This window comes from Pinus tabuliformis, chromosome J (genome assembly GCF_031772625.1).
Source record: "Pinus tabuliformis cultivar Carrire ecotype Pingquan chromosome J, CPIR1, whole genome shotgun sequence".
Lineage (NCBI taxonomy): Eukaryota > Viridiplantae > Streptophyta > Pinopsida > Pinales > Pinaceae > Pinus > Pinus tabuliformis.
The window spans coordinates 801,931,683-801,947,859 of record NC_142295.1 but is presented as its reverse complement, the minus strand read 5'-3'; positions in this window follow the sequence as shown (position 1 = coordinate 801,947,859).

The window sequence follows — 16,177 nt, the reverse complement described above, 5'->3', positions numbered from 1 at the left end:
GATAATGTTGCTACAATATATTTTGACCGAGGAAAAATACGCTGACATCTTGACAAAGGCTTTGTCAAGAAGTAATTTTGAATTCCACATGTTTAGGATAGGGGTGGTTGATAATCCCTTTCTTTCTAAGAGGGAGTGTTGAGAAGTGTAGCAAGAAAGGCTCAATTTGACTTAGTCTTGGTTAAATTGAGAAAATTTGAAATTTCCACATCAACGGACAACTTGGAGGAAAATAATTGAGGTGACAAGACTCTTGTCACTTAGCTCAATAAATTAAAGTTAGTGAGATTGGAGTTTATTTTGCATGTATTGATTTCTAATTTATAGCAATCTAGTTCAATTCTTTCTAGTTGTACTTAGTTAAACTAGTTCTAATAGTTAATAGAATCAGTTGGAGGTTAATTGTGCAGTGGGGCAACAATCTAACTCAGAGATCATCTAGTAAACTAATCAATCAACCAAAAATATCTCATGCATGTAAGGAATTAAAATTTCTTAGTTGTGGTGGAGATTCCAAGGCAATGTAACATCAGTTGTAGACCAGTCTTGAGTGTAAAAGTGTTGCATGCAATCAGTGATGAATCCTTGGGAATTGCGCAATCAATTTGCAGGAAATTCCTAAATAATAGGGGCTAATTTCCTCACGAATTGTGTAAGGAAATAGGAGCTCGGGTGGGGGAATAAATTAACTAAGTCTGGGTAAGAGCTTCTCATTGACCAAAGAGAAAAGTTATTCTTTTGCAGGTTGAGCTCAGAGATGGAGTTAGAAATTGTAATAGATTCTCTATTTATCTGATTAATGCAAGCATGCTTAAGGGATTTTACCAGTTGATTTCCCATAGATACATCTTTGTACTTGTGTATGTGATTGATGCATGTTTTTGAATGTTGTTCTAAATTGTGAATTAATTTCCACAATGCAATAGAGTATAATTGTGTCTCTTGATTTAGATTAAGTTTCTTGAGCAGTTGCAATTCTATCACCATATTTCTACACATTTCTCTAATAACCTTATGGTGCTTCTTGACTAGGGGTATAAATTCCTCTTCATAGGAAGCCATCAAATGTTTCCATATATCCTCTTTTACCTTTATCCATTTCTTAGGGTTGTTTTCGTATATCCCTTTGTTGTCCTCTATCCTATTTTCAATCTTGGTGATTTTTTTAGCAATGGCACTTGTGGTTTGGAATGCCACATCTTTATCCCTTTTTCTTCATCTCGGTCTATGTCATTTTTTGTTCTAATGGACTCTCAGGTATCAAGAGAATAGGTTACCTAGGAGAGACATTCCAATTCCATAATGAATTCCCCTTCATTTGATTCTTTTCTCAACGTTTTGAACATGATTTTCATTTCCCTATAATTCAATCTCAGCAGTTTATTTTTTTGAATGAGTGATGCATGTGGAGGTAAAGAGCACATTTAATTTCTTACCTATTTACTATTTTTGGGAATAACAACAATTGTTTCTTTACGGTTAGCAACATTAGTCTCCATAGGAGTGGTAGAAAATGTGCCCATAGGAGTAGTAGCAATAATTGTGTCCATAAAAGTAGCAGTGGATGTGTCCACAAGAGTAGAAAAAAATGTGCCCACAAGAGTAGCATACGCATCTTTAGAATATGCCTCAAATAGCGTAATCCCAGAGTACTCTTTACTAGTTCTTATGGAGTATCATGTTCCCAATTCTTCAAACCCTAGGTCACCTATGCCTATGGATTCTTATGTATCAGCAGGGGTGGTATCTTCCTATTTCTCTATAATTTCTCTTCCCTTACTGGTTCTTGTGGAGTAGCATGGGTTTGAGTGGTAGCAGGAGTGTACCTAGTTCTTATTTTCTTTGGAACATAGGGTGGTATTTTCCAAAATCCTCTCATCCTTTTTGGTAGCTAGCTTATTGTTGATTAGCTCTATATCAAATATTTCTTTCTTTTTGTGGAGTTGCAACACTCAACCCTACTCCTTCATTTTGTAAAAGTGGGTACTTTGTGTCTATTGGAGTCACTACAACATACTCTTCCTCCACAATTGCAGCGATGTATCTTCCAAGTGGAGTTGCAGTAAGCTGCATGTTCATGTGGCAGAGTTGCAACCGCTGGAATTGCAACAAATTCTTCCCACATTCCTCCTTCTTTGTCCAAAGATCATTCCATAGGTAACTTGATAAGTCCATGATGTGAAATCAAATATTGTGGTTTGTTTGACTTCTGTTCCTGTGATGCCATGTTTTTCAAAGTTCTGAGTAGTAAATACATCATATTAATAGTGCACTCGTTCCAGAGGTGGTTGAGAAGGAAAATGTGTTGGAGGTACATAGTTTCATAGCACCCCTCAGATGTGATATGACTCTATGTGAGAAAGGCTATGTCTTCCCAAGGGTGCTACAAGGACCGACAATCAAACCCTGTTCCTTTCTTCATTAAAGGCTCTCTAGGTTCCAGAAAATGCTGGAGGATTTTGGGGTTGGATTTATGCTTGTAATACCATTGTTCCCCTTCATATGGAAATCTTGTCACTTGTGCCAATTTTTTCTCTATCACCTCCATAATTGTTTAAGAAATCATAGACCTCCTGACACTGAAATTTAGGGCGAATTCTAGTGTTACTTCATCATTGTAGCCCATCAACATGTGCACATACTCCATCCATCCTTCCACCTTGCAACTCTAGCTTGAATTTTCCACATCTTATGATTTTGGCCTTCTTTTCATCCCCTAGGAAGACATCACCACCACCATATTTCTCATATTCGCAAAACCACTCCCTATGGGGAGTGAAGTGAAAGGATGCGCCTGATTCAATCAACCATGCCTCATGATCTACATGTGTACTTGAATAAGAAGTCAAGGACACATCCCCACCTTCATCTGAGGTGGTTTTCACCTCTACAGTAGGAGCATAATCAGATCCTTATCCTTTCTAAGGAGTTTTAGATCTACAATCCTTTTTGTAGTGCCCTTTTTTTCCGCATTTCTAGGATAGCTTTATAACTTTTCCTGGAGATTTAGATCTCCCTCTAGATTTAGATATCACACTTGAGGACTTGTTTTTGCTTCTTTTCTGGGAACGTCCTTGACATAAAAACAACACATCTCCATTTTAGCTCTCCATATTTTTTCCATCTCATCTCCTTTGACAACACGGATGAGACTATTTCATCGAACTTCAAGGTAGTTGTATTGCTACCTATTGAAACAGGCAAACTATCCCACAAATCTGGTAGAGAACATACTAAACTGATGCACTTATCTTCATCTGAAATTTTTATATCAATAAATAACAACTTCTTACCAAAGTATTAAAGGCATTCATATGCTTTGTCACCGAGTCTGCATCCTTCATCCTCAGGTTATACAAAAATTTCCACAGGAATAGTTTGTTCACTAAAGACTTAGATTGGTACAAAGTCCTTAACTTGTCCCACAATGCCTTTGTCGTAGCTTCCCATGATACATTCAACAATACTAAATATGAGAGACATAATTGTATTTTTCTCTTCGCCTTCCAATCTAACTTTGCCCAATCTTTTGTCGATATTCCTATTGGTGCCATATCTAGATCTATTAACAATCCACTAATAGATCCTCCATATTGTTACTAGTTCGCATATGTAAGAATATTCATAGACAATTTTCTAATTAGCATATGTAATGATATTTAGTGCTCTTGTTAATCACTAGAAATGGTAATCCCTTGGAAAATTTGGATGTATATAAACAACTTAATATTAATATAAAATGCAGGTTGGTTTTTTCCTTTTTTAAAAAATGGATAACAAATACATAACTTATATTATAAAATAAAAAAAAATTGATTTTGCTATTAATCTTTCTAATAATCTAAACACATAATCAAATTAGAGTTAAAATATAGTCTTGTAGTTCTAGGTTTTTGTTTTTTTTTTTTATATTTTATTGATGAATTTTATTAAAAATACAATAAAATAGTTAAAATGATAAATTTTAGTTATTAAATTTATAAAATTTAAGTATTTAAAAAAATATAAAAAATAGATTTTAATAAAATATAAAACATAACCTAACAAAACATATACAAAGTAAATTAATATCAAACATATAACTTATATTATTAAGCAATAAAAATTACATTGTGAATTTACGTTGTCAAGATTCCTTATAACAAAAATCAATATCACTGAATCTTATTGTTATGGGATGAGTTTAAACATTTAATTTTTTTTTATAATTATTATCCAAATTTAATAACGTCATTTTTAATATAATATTTAATAAAATTATAAAATTTTATTATTCAAATATATTTTTGAATTTATAAACATTTTTACATTTATTTTTTAATATAATTTCTAATAAGGATTTGTGAGGTTTTGGAGATTGGGTATTTTGTTAAGATATTTTTTGATATAAAGTTATTAGTTTAATTTAAATTATTAGTTAATTTTAGAATTTAAATGTTTTGTTAAGACATTTCTTGATTTAAAATTTTTAGTTCAATTTAAGTTATTAGTTAATTTTAAAAATTAAATATTTTGTTAAGACATTTTTTAATATAAAATCATTAATTCAATTTCTAAACGGATCAAAACATAATAAAAATATAATCTCATCAAACTTTAAAAATATATATATAATTTCAACTATTAATATTTACCATTCTAACCATACATTTCTAAAATATTTAAAAAAATTTAACTCACACGTATGTTTTAAGATCTAGAAGACAAAAAGGACACGAGTCACATGTATGTTTTAAAATCGCACATAAAAGGACGCGAATATAAGTCACATGCGTGTTTTAAAATCTCATCACATGTATGTTTTAAGATGTAGGCTAACAGTGTGAAGACAAAAATAGGCATTAATTGTATGCTCAACATTTATAAAATTTGATAGATTCTATTGACAACCGAGAATAAGGAGCAGGACCCCTCACGTCATTGAAAAATCTCTATATCCAATTTTATGAAAACTTTCGCTTTCTCAATCGCAACAAAAGATACGGAATAAAATAAAAATTTTATTTTTTTAAATTTTTATTTGATGTGTACAGATATTAGATAATAATAATAGATGATATATTAAATGGGATGAAAATATAATCTTGTTAAATTTAATTTAAAAATTTTAATAATTTAAATTATATTAAAATTTATACTAATTTTTAAAACAAATTATTCATTATTTATTTTTATTAACTTATAATTACATGGACATTTCTCTCTTTTATATTTCTTTTTTCTTTATTATATTTGTTGATTTTTTATTTTTCTTTCTCTCAAAATAATAAATTTTAATTGTGACCGCGTCCATTTTACAATTTAAACTTGTGATTTCAACACATCTCATTTCCTACCAATTAATAAAAATATGCTGCAAAAGCTTCCCAACATCGACCAGTTAAACTACGGCATAGTAAATTCCAAACATTGACCAGTTAAACTACGGCATCGTTTACTATGATAGTTGCAGCAGACAACATGATCAGAGTTTGTTAATGAAGGCTCTGAACATTTTAGGATGCCATAAATGTTCAGGTCCAGTAAACATTTTAGGTGTCATAAATGAAAAAATTATCTTAGAATAATTTTTTTAGGTGACATAAATGAAAAAATTATTTTAGAATAATTTTTAGATATATATAATTTTGTTTAGAATTGGACCACAAAATCTATAAAAACAATTCTCCTCACTTTTCTCAAATCTTCTCACCTAACGAATTAGACCACGTCCATCAACTCGAAAAATTTTATGGTTGGTCTCGTCCCATCAACATCTTTCTGTGCATTAATGGTTTCTGTCTCGTATTTCACTCTGTGTGAGGGGCAAATTGCAATGACAAAACATGCAGCGCAAAACAGAAGTTGGAAGTGGCTGATTTCCTTACACCTCTTTCCACCGTTCGTCCTCGTTCACGGGTTCGCTGACTGTGAACCCAGAAATCTGACAAACCCTGCACACCTGCACACCACTGCAGATAATGTTTTATTCCGATTTATTTATATTTTTAAAACTGTAGTTATTTTTTAAAGATAGTAAAATTTTGAATTTTGTCAAGTTTAAATAAAACCTCCAATTACTTCAATATCATACCACTAAATAACATCAATGACCAAGTTCATGATAATCGGTTAAATACATTTTTTTATTATTATAATTTTCTTAAGTGTTTACAGGGTTTAAATCATCCAGTATAATTGAAAAGAAAATTTTATAAATTTTAATTTATATGGTTTTTATTACAAGCTTAGTTTAGAGAGATCAATTTTTTTGAGGTGCACATCTCTTTACAGTACAATATCTCTTCCATACATCTCTTCAACAACTCTCAACACAATAATATAATTATAATCTTTTAGAATTTAAATTATTTAATTTAATTAAAAAAACACAAAATTCAACTTATAATATTAAGCTTTATATATATATATATATATATATATTTGAAATTGTAGTAAGAAAATGTTTTATTTGACTAATGTCTTAGTCAAATAGATAAAATTTGATTTTCCAAATCAACATGATGACTTGGATTGCTCTAGTCATTAGTTGAGTCACTTAAAGGTCACTTGAGTAGATATAACTATTGTTAACTCATTGATCTCTCTATGACTTGGATGCTCTAGTCAATCACCTAAAAATAGACCCATTCATGCATGGAATTCGAATTTCCTACTTGAGTGGATGGAAAAGGCACATTTGCATTTATAATTGTATAATGTTGAGTGTACAGTGTTTTTGCACTAAGAAGGTGATAAATTCCCCTTGGATTTGCACAAGGAAATAGGGAATTTCCCTATTTTTTAGGATATTAATTCCTCTAGGATTGCACAACGAAATAAGAGGTTAGATGAGGCTTGAATTGGCTAAGTATTGGCCAAAGAAGGTCAAGAAGTAGGAGAACAATTTTACAGTGCAACGTGTGCTTCAGAGTTGAAGCAAGCCATTGTAATTGTTTCTCTTTCTTATATGAATTAATGCAAAGCAACGGAGTGGTTTTTCCTTGTTGGGTTCCCCTGCAAAATCATTGTGTTCCTTATGTTTTTATGGTTGCATGTTATAGCATGTGTTTCTATCATGTGTTTTGCTTTCCACGGAATAGTAGAAGAAATTTTTGTCTCTTGATTTTAGTTCGATTTCATTAGAAGAAGAAAATTTCTTACAATTTCTACATGGTATCAGAGCTTGGAAAGACTACATAGAAACCTTGTTCTAGATCTTCTCTCAGTGAAATTTCGATTTGCATGGTTTTTGGCATAGATTCTCTTAAGTGTAGGAAAATTACCTTTTAACGGATTGAGGCTTGAGTATGCATTGGAGGGCACCTCAAATTTTTGTGCTTGGAAAGATAGGATGGAAGTTGTCCTGGATAACAATGGCAGGTATGGGAATATACACAAAATGATATTCTGAAACCAGTAACATCAAATGCACAAGAACTTGCTCAGTGGAAAAAAGGCACAACAAAGGTCAAGAGGATTATTCTAGAGGATATCAGAGATCATGTGGTTTTGAACTTACATGGAAATGGGACTCCATTTTCAATGTGGAAAACTCTCACAGATTTCTTCCAAAGCAGCAGTGATGTTAGGAAATTGTCACTCAGAGAGAAACTTAGGAGCATTCGAATTCAGAAAAATGAAACCATTCCACATTGCCTCTCCAAATTCACTTAGATTCGAGATGAACTTGGAGGAGTAGGAGAAAATGTGTCATCATCTGAACTTGTGAGCTTAGCACTCCTTGGAACTCTAAAATCCTAGCACAACTATCAAGATTTAGTTAATGGAAGAGACAAGCTACCATATTGGGAGAGACTTTGGTCTAATTTGGTGCAGGAGGAGATCAGAAGAAACACTAGATATGGTGTCACATCTATTGCAGATGAGGAAGAATACTGTACTCTAGTTGGAAAAGGAAAGAAGGCCAAAGGCATGAAGGCCCAAGGCGAGGCAAAATCCAGCCAGAAAAATGGCAAGAAGAAGGACCTCAGTAAAATTATATGCGTTCACTGCCATGACTATGAACACTATGCAACCAAGTGTCCGCACAAGAAATCATGCAAGGAACCTGCAACAAGAGAAGGAGGAGATGCTATGGCATCTCAATTTGAGTTGGATTTCACCCTCATTGCTTGCATGGAAAGCACAGTAAGAGGGAGTGAGTGGTACCTAGTTTCTGGTGCCTCATATCATATAACAAGAAACAAGGAATTCTTCAGTAACCTAGAGGAGAAGGATCTCCAATTGCACATAGAATTTGGTGATGGTGGGAGGTATAGTACCAAAGGAATTGGTACCGTGACCTTTAAGAGGGATTCAGGCTCCCATCTTCACCTAAAAAATGTTATGTGTGTGTCTGATCCAGGTGGATATTGGTGGCCACCTGCCAAGTCCACCTGGACCCCCACCATTGTCTTTCTCAGCATTTTCAGTTTCCTTAATTGTAGCACAGTTTACTATTTTTAGCAGTTTTTCGGGTCCTGAACTTCCGGAGCCGTTTTGAGGCCCTAAACGACGTTTTTTTGGGAATCTGGGGCAACATGGGTCCATGGACCCATGTTGCCTCCCAAAGTGGTAGTACTCGGATAGATCTTTCTAACGAGCTATTGTACGCGTCAAACGGAGATCATATGCCAAAGTTACGACCCCGGGAAGTTGATGTACCAATTTACCCCCAAACGGGGCCCACAGTTTGGCGTTTCATCTCCTAGGGTTAGGTTTTGGAATGTTAAGGGTTTTCCATTGTTTCTCAACAATAAATAGGCCTTCGAGCCTCATTGTAACACAGTTCAGAGGCATGTAGCCATCACATCTCTTCTCAGAGATAAGCTACCATCGCCCTAGCTAGTTTATTTCCATTTCTGTTTGTAAGCATATTTCAGTATTTTCCATTAATGAAATGAAGTATTATTTCCGCTGCATCTTTGTGTATATGGTTATCTCTGTAATTTGTTGCGTTCCTGTTTAAATCCGGATCAGTGTCTCGCTGAAGAAAATTTTGATTTTTTTAGCGATTAGAAGAAAAAGGTTATGATGTGGTGTTCAGTAAGGGAAAATATTTTCTAAAACATGTTGCTACTGGACAAGTGAAACCGATTGGAGTTAGAGTGAAAATTCTCTACAAGTTAGAGGTAGATTTTGCCATGCATGCAGTCATACCTCCAAGATTGAGGTGGGGCAATGTAGAGCTTTAGTCCTAGAGTTGCATAGATTCGGACAAGGTCCATATGAGAGCAGTATCAGTTGCAATATACTCTTCTCACGGATCATTACCCTTGCCACAGGGGCTCACAATATTCAACAGCAAGAGGTTCTGTGTCAGTAGATGTAGTCAGATATTAAGCAATAATTGCAGAGGCTAGTAGCAGTCAGAGACTTAAGAGACAGTTGCAGCTCAAAGTCACAATTAATTGAGTATTTTGGATGCCTCTCAGTTGTAGTTGTTACAGTAACAACAACAACAGTGAGGGGTAGTGTTATTTTTGCTACAGTACATTCCACAGGAGCTGGATTGTGGTTATGCATAACACTTTTATTGCTAAGAGGGGGTGTTGAAATTGTAGCAAGAAAAGGCTTCATTTGACTAGTGCCTTAGTCAAATGTAGAAAATTCAATTTTCCACGTCAGCGGGATGATTTGGATTGCAATTAGCTAGAGTGACACGGCCTTGTCTACTAGTTAAGTTAGTAAATTTGAGTTTGTAGGATAGAACTAGAGTTGTATATGAGTTGATTGCTAAGATCTAGCAATCTAGTTGAGTTATTGTTAGTTCAACTCAGTGAACTGATTTCTAGTCATTAGTTGAGTTAGTTGAAGGTCAGTTGAGTAGTTATGATTGTTGTTAACTCATCATTCTCTTGGTTAACTAGTCAATCAACTAAAAATAGACTCATTCATGCATGGAATTCGAATTTCCTAGTTGATTGGATGGAAAAGGCACATTTGTATTTATAATTGTATATTGATGAGTGTATAGTGCTTTTACACTGAGCAAGTGATCAATTCCCCTCGGATTTGTGCAAGGAAATAGGGAATTTCCCTATTTTTTAGAAGATTAATTCCTCGAGGATTTCATAGGGAAATAGGAGGTTGGATGAGGTTTGAATTGGCTAATTGTTGTCCAAATCAGGTTAGGAAGTAGGAGAACAATTTTACAGTGTAGGGTGTGCTTCAAAGTTGAAGCAAGGCATTGTAATTGTTTCTCTTTCTTACCTGAATTAATGCAAAGTAGCAGAGGGGTTTTTCCCAATTGGGTTCCCTTGTAAAATCATTTTGTTCCTTGTGTTTTGATGGTTGCATGTGTTTCTATCGTGTGTTTTCCTTTCCGCAAAATAGTAGAAGAAATTTATGTCTCTTGATTTTAGTTCGATTTCATTAGCAGTAGCAAATCTCTCTCTCTCTGTGTGTGTGTGTGTGTGTGTGTGTGTGTATAAACAAGAATATTTATGTTGTAGAATCAATTCTACAATACGTATAACTTTGAAGTATCCAATTTGAAAATAGGTCGTGTTTAAAAATGCAAATAAGTCCTTACAGGGGAAGCTCAATTGATCAATCTAAGAATTGTGAAATTGTTGAAACTCGAAAGACCTAGGTTCAAATCCTCCTTGTTGTGACCCGAGCTATGGGGAAGAAGACATATCGTAACCCACAAGAGGTTTACTAGTAGTTACATGTTAGGCAGACTTCTAGGTTCCTCTAGAATACACAAAAAAATGCACATAAAAATTATAATGTGTACTATTATTATTAAAAGAATTTTTATTTAAAAGAAATGAAAAATAAATTACTAAACATACTTACATTCCAACCAACCAATTATTATGTCAATAACAACACTTCTATATGGAATAATAATACCATTATTATTATTATTTATTTTTAAGTTGATTATATATATAAATAATCTCTCAATTGTTTTAAGTGAGAAAACCTATCCTAACCTCTCATATGTATGGTTTTTTTTTAACATCAATATTAAATTTTTAGTTAATTTGGTTTAATAGATATCTTCATTTTCAATGATTAGCTAAACAACCAAATACTTATAATCTAGGTATATATCGATATTAAATTGATTCTAATTAAATAAATTAAAACAAAATTACATAGGCTTAATTAAATAAATTAAAACATAATTACATAGACTTAATTAATCAACTAGTATAGGCTATTACATATTTGTATAACACATTTTACATATTGTGTCATTTTACAGATTTGGTTTTAGTGGAGGTTAATCATTATCATCATCAATTACTATATATCATCTTTATATTAATAATAAAACATCATAATATACCTAAAATTTAAATATATGTTTTTTAGTGATATTAAGTATTTTTCAAAAATTAATAAAGAATGAATATCATATTAGTAATAAAAATGTGACATTAAAGGTAGAATATTACATTTAAAATCAAAGGCAATTTGTATGAGTGGTTGGTTATACCATTTGGATTAATCAATGTTCAAAGTATTATATGTGAATAATGATAGAGGTTTTATGGCCATGTTAGAAAATTATATATTATAGAGCAATGGAACACAAAATATATTGCAGAAATATAAACACAGAAAACACATAAAACAAGAGAGACACATATATATGTAGTTTTCCTAATTTGGGCTACGCCATGGGAAACAGTGAGTCCTTCCTTTTATATTATCTAGCAAACTGAAGAGATGCAACCTATAACAGATATGTTGTAATACCCTCTTCGCTCTCACACAATCTCCTCTCTCTTTCTCACTTAGAATACAGATCTACATAGACGCAATACAATTCCCTCATAGATAGCGAGGGGTTGCCTTCTAGGGAAAAAAACCCTAAATTAAACATAAATTCTACCATCAAATCTCCGCCTAATGAACGACCCAAATTGACTACGAAATTACTACATTTTACAAGGCAAATTTACATCTATTTTTAGCTTCGGGGGCACTGCCCCCGATCCCCCGCTAGGGGTGTTGAAAATATCAATAAGAAATGCTATAAATAGCATTTCGAGATACATTCCAATTTTAGTCAGTCCCTAAACTAAAATTGAGAATTAAAATTCGAATTTGATCTTAGCAGTTGTTTGTAAAATAATTAATTAATTCATCTTGAGTTAATTAGTTGTAGGAAATCAAACATGAAGTCTATGTGAAGACATGCAACAGTTTCTCCATTGATTGAGGAAGTTATCCCTTGATTAAAGGAGATTAGGATGAGTTGTACTTTGAGTTGTAATTAGTTAGCTCAGTTAACTGAGTTAAGCCCTGTTAGATTAGTTCAAATAGTTTGTTGAACTAATTGTGAGTTCAGTTAGTTAATGCATGCATGCATGTAATTGCTGCACTTCAGATAACTGAATATTCTCTCATAAATAACTCATGCATGTCAGTTCAGTGAGAGACCCAGTTGAGATCAAATGATGGGACAATGTACTATTAGTTGCAACAATATTCCATTGAGGATATCTCTTGCATGCAGAAGGAATTCATTCCTTGGAGATTGCGTAGGTACTTTTGAGTTTGATGAGTGTGTGATGAGGCCAATTCACACAGGTGGCAGCATTGGACCCCAAGAGAAACTGTGCAAGGAAATAAGAGGCTTAGAGGGCTAAGGGAAGGCATATGTTGTGTCTATTCAGTCTGTAAACTGTATTGTTGGATTGTACTGAGAGCAAGATAGCTTGTGAGCTAATGCTTTGTGTAATCTGAAAATATTTCCACTTGTATGATAATACAGAGATCGAGGTTCTTAGCTGAGGCTTTCCCTAGATTATTCTTCTGTGTTCATGTGTGATTGCTTTCTCATTCTCAGTTATATGTGTTCTATTTGATCTTGCTCAAAATCGATTAAGCTTCCACAAGTTTGTTGTAGAAGTAGATCTTGTATTTTGCTTTAGTATATTGCATAATCTATTGATCTACAGTGGGAAATTCTACATGGTATCAGAGCAAAGGTGATCAAAGCGAAGAACAGTATACAAAGAAGGGAGAAGTTTCAAGTTTCAAGTTCTTGATTATAGAATTCGAATTCTTATCACATCTCAAATTTCACCAATGGCATTTAACAGTTTAAGACTCGAGTATGCCCTTGATGGTAGCTCGAATTATATAGCCTGGAAGGATCTCATGGAAGCAGTATTAGAGGACAATGGTCTAAAGGACTTTATTGATTAAGAAGTCCCCAAGCCAGCAACGGCTAATGCTACAGAATTGGCGGAATGGAAGAAATTTGTGGCTAGAGCAAGGAGAATCCTCTTGGAGGGATTTTGAGACCATATTGTCTCGAGCCTCCATGGGAAGGAGAAATCGTTTTCAATGTGGAAAACATTGAAATATCTATATCAGAATAGCAGCGATCAGAGGAAGTTGGCGCTGAAAGACAAGCTTCAGAAAATCAAATGTGACAAGGGTGACACGATCTCTACATATCTGAACAAGCTCACCACCTGCAGGGATGAGCTTGGAAGTGTAGGGATCACGACAGTTGATGATGACATGGTGAGTCTTTCTCTTCTCGGTCTTCCTAAGAGCTGGCATAGCTACTAAGACTCAGTTAATGGAAGAGAGAAACTACCAGATTGGGAACGAATTTGGTTGGATCTGATGCAGGAGGAGATAAGAAGAAGCACCAGAGATGGATCTTCATCAAAGCAATATGATGAAGAAAATCTAGCCTTAGCGAGTAAGGTGAGGAAAGGAAAAGGGAAGGCGTCCCATCCCAAATCTAATTCTTCCCATGTTGGGAAGAATTTTGACAAATCAAAAGTGCGATGCTTTCATTGTCATGAGGTGGACCATTATGCTACGAATTGTCCATAGAAGAAATCCAAGAAGGGATCCTCGAAGGGATCAGACGGTGAGGCACTAGCCTCACAGTTCAATTTGGATTTCTCTCTCATCGCATGCATGGTTTCATCCAGGGTGGGATGTGTTTGGTACCTGGACAGTGGAGCCTCTTTCCACATTTCCAACGACAAGAATCTTTTCAGTACCCTGGAGGAGAAGGATATCCAAATGCAGATAGAGATGGGCAATGATGGCAAGTATCATGTTTCAGGTGAAGGTATAGTTATGTTTCATAGGGAGCATGGAGCCCCTCTCACCCTAACTGATGTAAAGTATGTACTGGGTCTGAAGAAGAATCTTGTGTCTATCGCTATGCTAGAAGACAAAGGCTATGATGTAGTATTTAGTAAAGGAAAGGTATTCTTGAGGCATATCGATACTGGACAAACTAAGAGGATTGGGATTCGAGTAAAGAATCTCTACAAGCTGGAGGTAGATGATTATGCTGCATTGAGTTCCAAAGCAGAGGTGGTGCAAAGCCAAGATGTTGGCAAGCTATGGCATAGAATATTGGGCCACTTGCACCATGGGGCCTTGAAGATCATGTAGCAGATTTTTACCGGACTTCCCAAGGGAAAACTGGAGCAGACAGATACATGCAAAGGTTGTACCTTGGGTAAGTATGCAAAATCTTCCTTTCAGGATCGAGACAGTGGTGCTGGAGAAATTGATCTGATAATGATATCTAAGACATTTATTAAGGTATTACAGACTCATGTGCATGGATATGGCTATGTTACTTTGTGTAATGGATTGATAAGATTGCAAAATACATAGACAATGAAGCAGTTAAAGAAACATAATAGACAACACACATAAACATAGCAAGTTTAATATGAATTTCACCCAAAACTCCTGGGCTACGTCTCCTGATCCAACCTTCAATGGTGGCCTCTCTATTATGTCTTCAAAAGTAGAGTTTTACAACAGTGAGCTCAAATTGAGCCTCACACAATAGATACAGAACAATAAGGCTTTACTTGGATCCACCAAGACTCTTTTGAGTACATAGACTCTCCTCACTGACTCTCTGTCTCTGTTTTTGCTCTATCTCAGCACTGCTTGCCCTGTTTCCTGTCAATTTGTGGCTTTAAAGCCAATCGGCACTATCTGTTTGCTTCACCTTCTCGGCTCTCTGGCTTCCCAACCTCTGTCCACTCAGATCCTCCTTTGAGTGTTAGCAATCATTACTAAACGCTTTCAGGGATGATGGCCACCTGTACTGTAACGGAATGGGTCATCGACCCTTTGAAACCCTTCGAAATCATTGTTCTCTATTTACATAGAGAAATACATTCAAAAACAGGAAAATTCTACCAAACAATATTTATCAGACTTCAAACATCCATAATTCTGCCTTATATTTCTATCGGATCCACCTTTAGGTTGACTTCGCATCTCCACCGTTGATCTGGGAGATCTAGATCCAATGGCTGTGGTTCATTTTGGGCGGCCCTTTCGTACGGGGGTTAACCGCCCTGTCACATGGAATGAGTCGATCTTGCGGACAAGATAGACCTTCCTAGAATCTAATGAGACCTAGTGACAAGCAAGCCAATCACAAACTATCTTTCTCTAAATATGCATTTATAAACAAAGGCAAACAAGTGTTTTAGGCCTACCTTGGGTCCAATGCAAGTTTGTGGAAGCCTCGCTCCTTTGATCCAAGTGAGCTCCCTTGTTGCGAATCTGCAAACACAAACAAGCAAACAAATTAAATAGCACCTGAAGAGCCAATATCATAAAACATATTTAACATGAAGATCAAGGAATTCATGAAACAAATGACATAAGACAATTTGTTGAGAAAACTGAATCTGATTGTATTAATTCAAATCAAAGAAGAACTTTACAACCTGTGCCTTGATGTTGTACAAGCTCTTCCCAGGGTCCAACAAGAAGTCTCCTCTACTTTGACAAGTTTCACTCTCTTCCCAATGCAGCCAAAAAGGTACGTGATCTCTCCTCTCAAGCTCAACTAGGAAGTCTCAATTCCACCAGCATTTACTCTCAAAAATGTTCAGCTTCTAACCTCCCTAGCAACCAGCCTAATGCCTTAATTTATAGTGCAATGGAGGGAAGTTACTAGGTCCTCCTTCAAAGGGATAAAGCCCTCCTTCAAAGGGATAGCTCCTCTCATCAAGGGATTAGCTCCTTCTCTTTTGGGATGCATGAACCACCTAAGAGCGGCCAATCCACATCAAAATTCCTTCTAGAATCATATAGAATTAACCCAAAGTGAGTTTTTTAGAATAAACTTGCGCCTTTTTGACTTTCACAGGGGTCCGCACCCACTCCTTTAGGGACAGAGCGGGCAGGTCTGCAGTTTTTGTAAACAGGAGGTGCGGGA